Source organism: Anser anser, assembly GCF_964211835.1.
Source record: "Anser anser genome assembly, chromosome: 8".
Lineage (NCBI taxonomy): Eukaryota > Metazoa > Chordata > Aves > Anseriformes > Anatidae > Anser > Anser anser.
The window spans coordinates 27,269,607-27,284,599 of NC_139728.1; the positions used below are offsets into that span (position 1 = coordinate 27,269,607).

Genomic DNA, 14,993 nt, shown 5'->3' on the forward strand with positions numbered 1-14,993 from the left:
ATTCCTTCAGGGCCGTATGAATGCACAGCACTTGCCAGATTTCAGGGTGAGGTTGAAGTAGCAGAGCTGATATCAGGCCATGCATGAATCAGTGATATGATCTGGGCCTCCCTGTCCCTGAAAGGTCCAACTGGTCAGTATTTTTTCTGTACATATTTCAAGATTCTAGCAAAAATGGTACTGGACATATATCAGGTCTAAGAATTGCTGTTACAGTTCCCATATCCACTGTCTAGATGTTTTGGTTGAGAAGCAAAGAATTAAAGAAACATTCCTCTCTAATAAGCTTTGACAAACCAAAAGAGTCATTAATGCTGACGGGATCGAACCATATGTCTGTCCTGAAATCACAGGGCTAGTAACGGCTAAAACATAGGAGACACCGATGCAAAAGTGTCCCAGTGTGACAGAGTTCATATTCCTCTTCAGAACAAAGGTCAAGTCATCCTCCTGAGCCAGAAACTATTTCTGGAGACAGAGCTCTCCTTCTGCAATAGCCCTGCTCAATTCCGCAAGCAAATGAAGTTCCAGATGGAAATTGTTGTGGAAAACTGTGAGAAGCCATCTAGGTCTGAGCTTTGGAAAAAGAGAAATCTTTGTATCATCTCTCATCTCTTCCAGATCCTCGCTGTTCAGCCTAGTGAGAGACATCCCATGAAAGGCCAGCTCAGTCTGGACATTTTGATGGTGGAAATTAATTGATTGTAGAATTGATTAATTTATTGTAGAATTAACCATAACAAGTCAGGTGGTGGTACATGATACAACTGCAAATCTGTCTTTCCAGTGGTCTAGTCAAAATGCAAACAGTTCTCTGAAGACTTTTACTGAAGACTGATCTCAACACCTTTGTTGATCTTGTGTTATGCTGTGGTAAAGTCAGAAGACAAGTCAAAACCATGGAGAGGATAAGAAAGTCCTGACTGGAAGTGTCTAAGTGTACTTTAAATTTGTCCCTCGTACGTAATGAATGTGGTTAATTAACCATTTCTAAAATTATGTTGAACGTTTCCCCAGTAGTAAAATGCAGGATATTCTCCTGGTCATGCAGCATCCCCCTGAAGCCAGGAAGATCACACAGGAGTGATGTGGTCCAGCTTTTTGGCTCCTATCAAGGATTATGACTGAAACGGGATCAAGGAGTCGGTCTTTGAGGCAGAGCACCGGTTACAAGAGACGATCATTTTTATGACTCTTACCAGGGGCAACCCATCTCCTCAAACCCAGCATCCTGCACATTAGCTTAACTCTGATAATCTTCTGGAGCTTTAGCAGATTCACAGGAAAGGGTGAACCTGGAAGGGTTCCTAGAGGCTGTCAAATAAGTATCCAGCATTTCAATTGCAATGAGCTCCAGTGAATCTTCTCTAAATCTGTTTCAAGTTGTTTTTTTGGGGTCAGTGGAACACAGTATAAATCCCAGCTCGCTCAAGTCCTTCAGGCAGAGAATGTGGGAAATACATATGGAAATACTTTTGCCTGGTGTTGTCTGTTCTGTACCCCTCCCAAACGGAACATACATTTGTGTTGCAGTATAAAAGGGGAAAATCTCCAAGCCTGGAGTAATGTATACAATTCAATAATACACGAAATTCAAAGCTGCACATTAATCACATTCATGTTTAACTTTCAGGATTAAAACCCTGCAGGTTGGCTGGCCTTTGTTCTGCTAAGTGGAAGGGGGCATTCCAGCCTCTCCGTGCAGAGTTCAAAAGCTGCCTCGGGGAACAAGTGCAATTGGCTTTATGGGCCTCATTGTATTCTCCCTCCGGGGCATGGTGAGAAGCTACTGCACAGGTTGGCCCCTTATCAGGCTGTTCAAAGGCAGAAAAGTTTGGATAGCAAAGGTTTGGCAGGTCACTGTGAGGGGCTGCTTGCAGGTTCAGGAGGCCAAGACCGGAAAAGCGATGATGCTGCAAGTCTGAATCCAGCTGCATCGGCAGGTCTGGGCAGGGGGAGCAAGTTATACAACAGCCTCTCCTTTCCTTCCGCCACCATCCAGGTTCCAAGGCCCTTGTTTTCATTAGTGTTAGACGTCTGCAGCTTTTTGTGAACCATGTTTCGTGTTGGAGCGCTTGTCTCTGATGTGTCCCTGTGTGATGGATTATTTACTGTTCTCAGTGTTACCTTTGTCCAGGATCCGCTCACTCATCCAAGTGCTGCAGCTTCCTTGCGTGTGGCTGTTCAGACCCCATTCTCTTTCAGTCTGTTCAAAATGCTGTGACGATACACTTGTATCCTGCCCTTCTCCCAGCCAGCCTGGCTTTCCAGGGCCCCACACAGGAAAATTGAGCCACAGGGGGCACAGACTTTTCTGCTGCCCTTTGGCAGCCTGCTGCCATAGGAACCTGCCGACTTGTTAATATCTACTCTGGCCTCAGGGGGCTGTGGCTAACTAGAGAATAAATTTTCTTGCAGTATCTGATTTGCATCAGGGTGTTAGTCTTGGGGGATCCAACCGCAGCAAGTTGTGGCAGTAATGATGGCTGTGAGATGGGAGCAGCTGCAGGTGGATCAGCCTGGGGGCTGGTAGCAGTCCAGCTGTGGCATTGTGGAGGTTAAGAAGGCAGCAAAATCCACAGTAGATACCTGGCAAATAGCATTAATCTACAGCATGTTGGCCATTGGGTAATTTAAAGTGCATCTGCAGAGCTGTAATGACATGTTCTTCAGTTTCCAAATTCCAGCGTATCCTCTCAGGTAAGACCTGAACTTAAGATGTTCTGTCTGAATGGGGGAAATGCTATGAGCATCCCAAGAGTGCTTACAAACATCACAGAAGACAGGATATGGGACAGACTTGTTAGAAGTAAACAAATTGGTTGACTCAGTGAGGCTACCCATAGCCAGCAAATGAGCCTGAACTTTGAAGTTAAATGGTCTAAATTCCAGGGAGCCCAAACACTTTACACAGTGGACTGAAATGCCAAATTCTGCAGGCATATCAGAGGTGTAGTCTTTGATTAAGAGCTGCATATACAGCGATGACTTGTTGCTGGAGGGTCATCCAAGAACATTTTCTATGCTAAACAGCTTCTGGTGGTGCAAATTATTAATAGTCATCAAAGCAATGGAAGAGTTTGGTCCTGTGGGGTCCTTTCTAAAATTTAAGCAGAAGAATAAAGATATCTTTTAACAGGGAGTGGAATTCAAATGCCTGTTAAGATTAAGTGGTAAATTCATCATTCGAACTTGCAAAATTGTAGGCTGACAAGCTGAGCCCACCACCCGACAGTGGAACATGGCCTGAAAGACTTTCATACAGAACACAAATACAGAGGTGCAGTGGAGGGCACAGTTTTCCATCTCTGTCAGTTGGAGAGAAAATATTTTATGCAACAACACAGAATTTAACTTGCAGTTGTAAAATATACGTCGTTCTTGTAGGGCCACATGGGGGTTTAAATGAAGGAAATGCAAAGCTCCCACTGACAGGGCTTGGCTCTCGGCAGCCTCAGTTGCGGAAGTCGTTCTGATATGTATTTCATGCAGAAAGAGAAAAGTTTCCAACCTATCCAGCTTCGATGCAAGCAACTTTTCCTAGTTAGTAAGCAGCATGCAAACATTTCTGGAAGGATGGTTAATGGAGTAGTACCTTGGAGTTTTAGTGATAAATCACACAAGTGACTTCCCAAACTTATTTCCTGTGCCTCTGCGCTATCCAAGTATATGACAGAGTATGGAGCTGGCTTTTCGAATTAAGCCCCCAGCCCCCATTTACAGGCCGCATTAACTTGAATTCATTATAAAGCCAGGTGTCTAACTTAGACAATTCCCAGTGCTTCATAGTTAAGGGTTGCCATAAAGAGCAGTGTTCTTTAGGTCACAGCGAAAGCTCAGAGAGGCTCTGTTGACTTAAAAAGGCACGGGATCAGCTTAGCTTCTGATCTGAGGGGCCTGACACACAAGGCAGCATCTGTCAGCTGCCCCGTAATAACTTGCTGTTGGTAGATCCTGACCTTGTGACAATCCGCAATAAATGGAAAATAATTAGAGCTAGTGTTTTTCTCTTTAACTCCTGGGAAAGCTACCCTGTATTTAAAAAATGGTCCCCCAGGGATGAGTGTGCATGTGGGCTGAGAGGAGCTGGTGTGTGGTAGTTGCAATCACTCGTTTGTGTCACAGCTCCGTGATCCAGCAGCTTCTTGCTTTCTCTAACTTCTCTCGTCTTTTCTGCTACTTTCTTTAAACTGCTATTTTCCCTGACAGAAAAGAGTTTCTGTCACAGTATTCGAAGGTCGATACTGGAAGTGTAAGTTTGATGCCTATATGCCATTTCTTCGTTTTCCTGGCTGATGGAGATGAGCTGCGTCCCGTTGCCCTAAGGGAACAAGACACACGCATGCTTGGCCTCTTGGTTACGAGTGGTCGCATTTAGTGGACTGTGAAGAGGAACTCAGTTCCCACCCCACAAGGGGCAAACTCAGAAAATAACATTTTTTCAGCCCAGAGGCTGGGAAAACGGAACTCCTCTGACATTGTGGAGAGGAGAGACCAGTGGCTCTTTGCTTTACAGCCGGGCAGGAGTTATAGAACCTTCTGGAAAGCTGGGCGGGGCCTAGCTTGGGTGAGGCTTGGGCCTGTGGCACCATGGCAGTGCTCTGGCAGAGCAGGTGGGTTCCTACATGCTAAACGATTAAAATCAGAGCTAGGAATACTCTCTGAGAGAGCCTGAGGTCAATGTGAGGCAACAGGTTATATCTAAAAGGCTTTTTTTTCTTAGAAAGCAATGTCTGATGAAAGGCTCGCAGTCTCTCCTCAGTTCATATGGTGGCTACAATCTTTTAGCCACACTGGAAGCAGCCAGATAGTTCGTAAAAAGACTCAGTAACTTAACATGATCTTACTTGTATAGAACTCGCTGTTCTTTGATCCAACTAACTCAGTCCAGGAGGGCTGTAAAAGGAGAGAAATAAAGTGTTTCTAATTAAAAATATGAAAAAAAAAAGTTTTTATGAAAAGAAAAAAAAAAACACGACAGAAGAGTATCGATGTAGAATTATTTAATTTAAAAAGTTTCCTAATTCTCTCCATGTTTCGACATGAAAGGTAGATCTGTGGCCAGACTGTTAAGCGGAGCCGCTTGGCTACTGGCCCACACACATGGACTGCAAGCCAACTTCTGCCCTACCTCCTGGCTGCGCCGCCGCGCTGCAGCGTGGCAGGAGGCAGCAGATGGACGTGAGCAGGAACCCTGCAGAACTGGCAGCCGGTGGTTGATTGGATGCCATTTTTACAGCAGCTGGATGTTTGAGTTCGGGAAAGCGCAGACAAGTTGTGACTGTATGTAGGACAAGGCTGATTCCAGGCCTCTAGGGCCTCGGGAGGGGAGCGACCGGGGGTGACAGTCTCTGAGGTTTTGCAGGTTGTGTGCGTGCTTCTTCTTGTCAGCTTCTTAAGATGACAAATTAGGAGAAAGGTTTTTTTTTGTTGTTGTTAAATTTTTGGCGGGTGGGGAGGGGGAGAATATATGCTATTTTGTAAGTAGGTTTAGGTAAAGGCAAAACTTACTTGATCTCAAGTTTCACTGCAATTTCGATCATTCTCTCTGGCATCTGGTGCCCATTTATAAGGTACAAAATAAGGAATCACTTAAAAGCATGCGCAAGCAAATGTGAAATTTGTGCTAAAACAATGCACTTGCGGATTTTAATACAATAATTGACCCCTTCCTTGTTTGTCTGTCTAATGCTCACTTTGTTCTCTCTAGATCTCACAAGATATTGAATTTACTGGCTAGAGAAGGGCTGCAGAGAAAACAGAAAAATTTGCTGAGAAAGCAGAAGACGTTAGTGGAAAAAATCTTGTTTTCTCTGGGCAAGTAGTACTTATTCTCTTTGTGATCAACACCAGATACTCTCCAGAAATCATTTTTTGTTTTTCACTCCACCCTGAAAGAGTTCTAACGAGTAATGTTGTGCTTTACTGGTTTTACAGATTTGATAAAAAAAATTTGGAGAGGCATACAATCCATTTCAGATAACAGCAGATCAGTACTGAAAACCTTTCACCTCACAAATTCCCAGTTACCAAAGAGATTTACAGACAGTGGTGACAGCCCTAAGCTCTCCTGCTCTTATACTGCATGCTTGTCATGCTGGAGGCTTTTTATTTCTTACAGGTAGATCTTAAATTTGTAATGTAAACAAAAGCTGGTGAGTGTTTTGTGGCTGGCAGGCTGGGAGGGAGAAACAACATGCATCTGACTTCTGGACAAGTCATTCAGTACAATACAAATGATCAGAACTGCAAAATCCCTGTGCTTCTCTGTGACATGGATGAGGTGAAACCTACATACCACTACTAGAGTTTGAAGTGCTTGTTCTTTGGCCCAGAATACACAACTTTTCCTGGAAGCTAAGAATTCAGAGTGCTCTCTACGTGTTTGGTCCCATGCCACAGCGCCAGGAGAGAGCTGCTGGTGTGCTTCCCTGAATTGATCTGAAAGTGGAAACAGGGGCAAGAGCCACAGTTTCAGTGGTGTCTTTTTGGTGGTGCCTCCTCGTCTGCATATATTGCTCATGTTCAGTCATCCCAGACCCATCTCTTCCAGCCAGATCTCCCTGTTCTGGATGAGACTACTTGAATCAATGAATGCAATGATTTCAGTATTTCTTATTTTAGTTCTTGGACTAATGCTTAGGCCTGCCTCTGCAAGACACAGGGCAGAGACTTTTACAGAGCCCTCGTGAAAGAACTTGTACCTAGTAGATCCTAAAGCTCTAGCATGAATCAAACCATTAATTTTGATAGACAGACATTCCCAAGATTTTGTCTGCATGACCTCTGCACCTAGCTTTTTTGGCTTCCAGATACACTGAAGCTAGAAACCAAAAGGTTTTTGTAGATTTGGTTCCTTGCAGTTGCCAAGCAGTTATTTGGATGCTGCTGTATCCGGGTTTTCCTTATGCTAGCAGAACATGTTACCAGCGTGGCCTCATTCCTATCAGAAAGCATGCTTTCTGCAGCTTCTTTGTTTCTCAGCCTGCTGGTTTTATCTGTCCCCAGGAGCAAGTGTTCAGCAGAGGAAGGATTGCACAGCCAGGCCCTGATGCAGGACATCCATTTGTCTTGCTTGGAAATCCTGAGTTTTGAGGTCTGATAATTAAGTGTTTCATTAAGCCTGACGCTGCGGTGGAGCCTGGAAAAGTATGTGCTGTGCGTTAGAGCACTCTCACATGCTGGAGCGCAGGCCTCTCCGTTAGAAACAGCCACTGAGGGAGAGCTGTGGCTGGTGCATAGGGGAAAATCTTTGTCTGAAAGGATCCAGCGGGTGTCCGAGCAAGGAAGAGGTGCAGCTGACGGCAGCGTGAGTCCCGGTGACAGGCTGAGCCGTGCGCACACACTGCGCCACCTGCGGCCTCTTCCCCAGGAACCTCCTGGCAGGAGCAGAACAGGCAAGGACAGAAAAACTGTTCTGGGAGAGGAGGAGGAGGCTGAGAGGGATGTTCAGGAGGGCCAGAAAGTCCCGGGGAGCTGGAAGAGTGTCAGAAGGGAAAGGCATGGCTGGAAGAATCCCAAAGACATTAAACGTGGGAGGAGATTTTCTCTGCATCTTTAGATGAACTGGAAGGCATCTGAGTGTGGCTGGTTCCCTGTCAGCTCCTTATCACCATGTTCAGGCACCTCTCCAGAGCTGTATCAGGGAAAATAGGTTTCTCAGTGAATCACTTGCACTGAGCAGTTCTGCTGCACAGATTGTAAGTGCAAGGCACTCTGTGGTCCTGTGGTTCGATGCAGTCACACCGACCTACATGAGGCCTGCACTCAAAACCATTTTGTCCCGAGAGACACTGCCCATCATGATCAAACCAGTCTTATTTTTGAAAGAACAGAATGAGAATTGAATGGCAAATGCTTCCAATAAAGGGAGTTAAATCTTAGAAAAAGACTTCTCATGCCCCCAGAGTGCCTCACTGCTGCCAGGCTGGGCAGTCAGTCAGGTCTGCTTTGCTTTGCCAGCCTGATTTTCACAATTGCCAGCTGGGCCTATGGGTACCGGTGAAAGCAACAAAAACTTTGTATGACACTGAGAAGTCCCTGTTTAGGTGCCTGTGGATGGACAGAGATGTATACAGTCATACTTGGGTAAAGGATATTCTGTGGCTGGAAGAAAACGGTGTAGCATTTCTTTTACACCAGTGGGAATGACCTGTGGTCTCTGCTTTTCTATTCAGCCTGTTGTTTATTGCACACAAACTATGGAAATAGCTCACATTTAAAGCGTTTGCTCATCTTAAAAACAAGACCCAATCAAAAAGAAACTCTTTGAAAGAAGTTTTCAGCAATAATTTACTTCACTATAATATGAACAAGCTTGAACTGAAACTTTTATGACCTATGACTTGTCAGATTTTTCTTCACAGACCTTACCCTTTAGCACATTTTTTCATGATAATACAAGCCAATCTGTTTATTATTTTCAATTTTAAAAAGCAAAAAAAAAATATTGCATCCTCATGAAAATTGCTTCACTGTTGGGCTGTTTGAGTGGTCAGTGTAATATATCATTGTTTGATCTGGCAGAACCATCTATTTATAAGCTAGTATGTGTCAAACTATTTTTTTGGCAAAACTGGGAAGACACCTGGTTTAGTTTAGATTCCTCGCTATGTAATTCCAAACATCGCTCAGTCCTCTTGGATTGAAAACTCAGGCTAGGGTCCAGACTTAAGAGTGCGGCTGTCATTCACGAGATGCTCAAGGGCCTCTGCTCTCAAGGTTCATGAGATCATAAATTCTTTTTTAATTTTTCTTTTTTCATCGTTCAAGTCTAGGCAGGAACACAAAATAGGGTACATATTAAATGGAAGTGAGGTGCAGCGAGTTCCGTTCATTGTTTCAGAGAGAGCTGCCTGTATTGACCAACAGAGGTAGCAGCAATAAAGTTAATTAACGTTTGCTGACGAGGTTAAGAGGAGTGGGCCACCTTTGCGGAGTTGTGATAAAACTTGGGAAGATAGCACAAGATTTGGGAACAGGAATTATAAATAGTGTATCTCTGAAGTTAAGTAAGTTTAAGGGAGCTGGTTGACTTGTTAAAAGGTGCTGCTCAGTAACAGTGCAATGATGCCGCTTTACAGGGATGTCTTTTTGTTTCCTAGCTCCCTTTTGTTAGAGTTGATATGCAACATACCGTACCAGTATTATATTTAACACGGTTCCCATTTTCAGTCAGCCAGATCATGCTATTTGACAAGACTCAAGATGTGTGACTCGGTTGTAAAGTTCAAGAGCTTGTATTGATGGATTCATATTTATTTCAACTATAGTCATTTACAGGTTTCATCAAGGGCATGGGGATCATCAATGTCAAGTAGCTGGAATGATGAAAGCTGTAGTATGCAATACAGCGTGCATGCTCAGCACTTACATTAACTTAATAGTAAAGATGAGAAAGAAGACAAGGTGAGCAAGCGAGAAAAAGGATGAGATAGGAAAAAGAAAGGTGTAGCTCCTGATCCTACACTGTGTTCCTTGTTAAACCAGTGATGCCGGCCCTTTCCATCCAATAACATCATACCATTGCATCATTACCATGTTGAGCCTTTTGCAGGTTTTGTTTTTCCTCTGTGGTGGATCTTCTCTCTTCTAACCGGGAAGGAGCCCTTTGCAAGAAGCTGGCCAGTTGTCTAAATAGGCTCCAGCCCCTCTTGATTATTTTCTCTTCATCCTCCTGGTGAGGGAGATAGGTGGTCTGAAAAACAGAGTCCAAGTGAAATGGTTCATGCCCAGAGCAGCTAAGCAAAACTATGCTTTGAGGCCAACTTATTTTTCATAATTTATCTTGTAATGTAAGCCAATGCAGTAGTTTAAGACAAATTTATTTTAAGCTTTAAAGGGCAAAGGACCTGTATATTTAACCACAGGCTAAGTCTGACTTAAGTACACTGAAATCAGCAACGACTGTTACCTCCATGACCTCCTGTCTCCTACTAGGCAAAGTCCTTCTGTTTCTGCTGCCTGTGTCTTGATGCTCCTCAGTAAAACAGCCTTGACAGTGCTCTGGGAAGAAGAAATGGAGCTCGATTATGAGTGAATGAGTGGTTAGTAGTGACAGCTGAAAACTTATCGACGTGGTGAGAAACCCTGCATCATCATTTCTAATGCGTTAGGAACTCAGTTGTGAATGAATGAAGAGTTAGGTACCCAAAACTGGCACTGACATCAGCCGTCCTGCTGAGGACTGTGAGAGGCTGCCAAGAGAAATGTCGAAGAGAAAAGGTTGTCTGAGATATTCCCCCTCGCATTACTTCAGGTTGCTCAGAGTACCTGCAGGCTGGATTTAACCAACCGGGGCTTCACAGCCCGAAGTGCCTGGTGCACGGTGGTGCCGAGGCGCTCCCGTGGGTAGGTTTTTTGTTAAAATACAGCCAGACAGGGTCACAGTAGTGACAGCCTTCTGTGGAGCAGACCTCAAGTTACAGCACCTGGTGAAGTTAAAGAGGTAGGCTTTAGCCCAAAGGATTTCCAATGCACCTTTTCCATTTTGTATCAGAAGATAACTTGCGATGAGGGAAGGCGACTCTCCAGCTTTCCTGCTGAAGGCGCCAGGGCCAGAGGGAGCATTACTGTAGCCACAGAAGAAGATATTCCTTGGGTTTCCCCTGGTTCCTGTTCTTCATTCCTTTATTAACTTGTTTAGTACCAACTCTAAGCTATTTAAATGAATGGGAGTTGCATGGATATGTGACAACTACTTTCATTTAGAATCGGGTAGGAATTGTGCCAGCCCAGTCCCTGATGGTTTCTGAAAAGTTAGATAGCCTAAGAATCTGGGGAAGGTGGATGAAAACATTATCAAGAGTCAGTATAGGGGCTATATTTTCTGCTTTTGTATTAGAAATTCTTCCCTGTAACTCTTGTAGCAGCAGTGGGACAGACTATCCCCCACTGCATCATTTCTTTGAGCATACATTAGGTTTGAGTTGTTACCAGTGAGAGAAAGCACAATGTAGAGAATTGGGAGCATTTCACGTTGACTGCATGGACTGAGAATTTGGTCCATGATACAATGACACATTTATTTATTTTTTTCTTATGTTAGCAGATGACTGGCATAAGTAGTATTTCCACAGTTTTTACATGTAATATTTAGATTTTAAAAGGTTCTATTTATGTGTGCTTAGGACAAATGTAGAGTTTAGTAGATTAACATTCCTTAATAAATGTGAACACCTTGAGCTTTTTCTTGGACCGTTACCTTCAAGTGTCCTGAAGGACTTGAATGTCCTTCAGTTTCCCAAGAGGGATGGCATTTTATTTTGGGTTTTGCCAGTTTTCAGGACTACAAGCTGTTTTATTACCTGAACCCAGAGTTTCTGAAACACCGAAACCTTTAATACTGCAGGGCTTTGTGTCCAAAAAATACTAGCTTTTAAACAATGTCAGCATTTACCCAACAGTCAGGGAGCAGGGATTCCTAGTAGTAGAAATAAGATTCAAAATTCTTGCATCAGGCTTAAGATTGTCTTTTTAACCCGCAGTAAGCACTTCTCGCCTTCCTATTGTACCTACTTGCTACAACTAATGAGATCAGTCTTTTGTGTTTGTTCTTAATATCCTAGGGGTAAAGAGGATGCAGGGCACTGGAATGTCTGTTTTGTCTTCCACATGTAACAAGGAGCCTGAACACGGGATCCTTGCTGCTCTTGAAGTTCTGGCAATGAATGCTACCTCCAGTTCTGTACAAGTCATGGCAAAAAGGATGGCCTATTCCAGTGGTGGAGGCATAGATTTGTTTTACGGGTGTGTTGCACACAACAACACAAGCTAGTAGATTCTGCTTCTTATTTGGTGGTAATCTTCATCAATAGCAGCTAAATCATTTACAGAAGAAAAATAAATAGGAAGAAAAATTCACATTTATATTCCAGCTGTGTAAAGGGATCTTTGGGTTTTCCCCCATCCTCTCCTCCCAGAGCTTGTCAGCAGTAGGAATTCATACTAATAAAAGCCAGACTTATTTCCAATGCAGGTGTTTCTAGAGTGATTGTAATCTTTCTGATTAACTGCATCTGTAAGAGATCTCATCACGACAAGCAGGGTAGAAGTTAGGAAAGAAGGTACTCCTAAAGCAGTGAACTGGCAATTAATATTATAGGCTCTGAGCCTCATGGGATTGCAGGGGGAGTTTGGAAATGCAGCAAAGACAGGTCTGAAGATGTCATTACGCCACCAAGATCTTAGAACCCCGCAGCAGGGTAATGGACTGGCGAGGGCAAAAGAGCCTGATGCGATTAGGTAGTGCTGAAATCCAGCTTTTGGAGATTAAGCTGCATGCCTGAGATTAGGGGTCCTTATCAAACTCCGAGCCCCAACAGACTGCCCAAAGTCATCTGCCCTAAGCCATTAAGGAAATGGCTGCAGAAAAGTAAAGTGCTGATCTTGTAAAAATACCATTTTACTGCTTGTGAAAGTCGCTAGGACTTGGAGACCGGGGTCTTGTTTCCTCACGCAGAGCAGCAACATAAGGTTTGGTACATCGCAAACTGCGTGGCCTCACCCTGTATTTGGCACAACAACATTTAATTGAGATGGAAATTGATTAACAGATACTAATCAAGGCCACATTTCCTTCTTGCTTCTACGCTGGGGCATGTGAAACATTTGCAGATGGTTGTAATTCCAAGCTGAAATTCTAGGGAGAGCAGGATTTATTTACACATGTAAAATGGCTTTCTGGCTGCGGTCTGAGTAGCGTTGTCACAAAAAGGTGACACTGGGAGAGGTGGAGAGGACCTCAGCTTCTTGATGGTCAGACTACCCCCTTCTGCTCACCCTTGATGCTGCTGGCAGATCTTGCGTCTTATTTCAGGTCTTACATCTTTTTTCAGATCTTGCATCTGTTATTAGATCTTGCATCTTATTTCAGATCTTGCTTGGTCACCTGGGACAGAGATCCCTTTCCCTTAATGCTCATCGCTAATCAGAGCCTCCAGTTGTAACAAGATAGGGCCCTTACAGCAGCCTTTTGGGGTGAGAAGTTACCTCCATGCAGTCGGAAGCAAAACTAGGTGTTTATCCAGGACATTTATGAGGATTTGAACCCTTGAGTGCCAGTCTAAAAGCCGATCCTTGGGATGATCTGTCCTGCATCCTGCTTTGTCGTGTGGGTCCAGCTGACATGCGGATGTGTGGCACAAACAATTCACCCCCCCTTCTCAACTAGTACCATGACAGTCCTCTGGTTTTTGCATCATTACTTGTAGGGAGACAAATGGAAGGAATCCTCCAGTGTCATACATCCGTGACCTAAAGTCAAAAGGCTGTCTAAGTTGTTATTGGAGGAGATCCAGTTGTAGAAAGAAAAATTCTTGCCAAATCAGCCAGGGAAAGTTGACTGAAATATGTTTGAACAGACAAATTGTTCAGTCATCTATGCAGCTGCCTCAATAGAGGAAACTGTTATTCCTGGGTAATTTGAAGCAACTATGTGTGTATGTGTATAAATATATGTATCGAGCAGTCTTCCTAGTTGTCACCATTTCTCCCAGAAGGAAGTCTGAAATCCAAGGGTAGTGGAGAGGGAACTCCAAACTACAGATTCAGCGCCCTCCTTGCCCCCAGGATAATCTCTTGTTCCTGCATTGGAGTCCCTGGCTCTGGATATTGCTGAGCCCTTGTTCTGTGCAGTGGGAGGCGGCACTTCTCATGCTCTGACCGTCTGCCCCCGTTCCGTCCTGCCTTAGCGAGCCACACCAGATTTCCTTTCCCTCACCACGTTCCACGAAGAGCGGAGAGCCATTTGGTGTAGCGTACCTGGTTGCGAAATCCACAGATGGGATTTCATCAACAGCTAAACATCGCCGCAGAACCATGGTATGTACTTGTTAGCAAAAACATTTCAAGTGCCCCGTTCTGCATTCATTTGCATTCTGGGACTTGGCAGCGGCACTGCAGTTTGTATTTGTTTTGGGACAGCACGAGAAGAAAATCTGTTCCCGTCAAAGCACTCACCCGTCCCTGCCACCTGTCTCTGGTGGGATAACAGGACACAGCTGCTCAGGATCCGGCCCTCCCGGCAGTACCTGAAGGGTTAAACCGAGTCCCAAGCACTTGTTCTTCCAACATACCCTGTACTCCTCACCCTCCGGGATTTATGGTCATCTAGTCGCATGTTAAAAAGATTATTGGAAAAATATGTAAATGGAAGTTAATAAGTGTAGCAGAGTGGTGTAAAAGCAGACTTATTAGCAACAGGATCCAAGGCTCTGCATATGCTACGTTTCTGTTGCTGGAATTATCATCAAAGAGCTTTCCAAGGCTGCAAGGCCCAGCTGGATTTTACATCTTTGTGCACCAGCCCTGAGCCAAAGCTGGATTTGCAGGTGAAGCAGACACCGCAGCATGGATGGAGGTGCCTGGGCTGTGTGTCTGTCCCTCACCCAGGCTGCGGTGCTGCCTCCTCGGACAAGCAGAGAAAGGTGGTTTTGGGGAGAGCTTTGCCTCAGTCTTCTACCTTTGGTTTAGCAAAAAATAAAAATAAGGGGGAATTTAACAAGGCTTTGTCCTTTAGGTTGAGAATACACATCGCAGCCCTTCCCTTTCCAGGCCTGTTGGAGCGTTTTCCCTCTGGAGGCTGTACATCTTTTTGCCAGCAGCCCACAGGGCAGCGTTGTAACCTTGTTCTTTTCTCCCGTTGCTGGCAAAGAAGTTTGAGATGTAAATCGCCAAACAGCAGTGCTGCAAGACTTGTCTGCTTTCAGCACCTGCGTGGCTTATGGCTAGGGTTCCCGTGGCAGCTGGTCTGGGCAGCAGGACCCCAAGAGGGAAGAGCAGAACACGGTTTTCCCCAGGCTGTCTGCTTTCCTGAGAGCAATGCTGATGGGGAGATGGCACACACCTGGAGCCCAGGAGGAGAACCAGAGCCACATCTGTGGGTGTCCACGAGCTCTCGGGGAAAGGGACTGCAACAAATTTGGACTGCGAAATTTGGGAGTATTACTTAAGCATCAGTTAGGTATACGTGCCTATTGCTGAGCGTGGCCTGC

General features: G+C 44.6%; 1 long non-coding RNA gene across 6 annotated transcripts in view; it reads left to right on the forward strand.

The window, feature by feature from the left end:
* LOC310903429 overlaps positions 1–14,993 on the forward strand; it is a 334,064-nt gene that overhangs the window by 20,106 nt on the left and 298,965 nt on the right. The window contains exon 3 of one of the 6 annotated variants that reach the window (XR_014587520.1): positions 5,711–5,817. The exons of the other annotated variants lie outside the window; for them this stretch is intronic. This is a non-coding gene — a long non-coding RNA (uncharacterized lncRNA). The remainder of the gene's footprint in view (positions 1–5,710; positions 5,818–14,993) is intronic. 6 annotated transcript variants of the gene reach the window in all.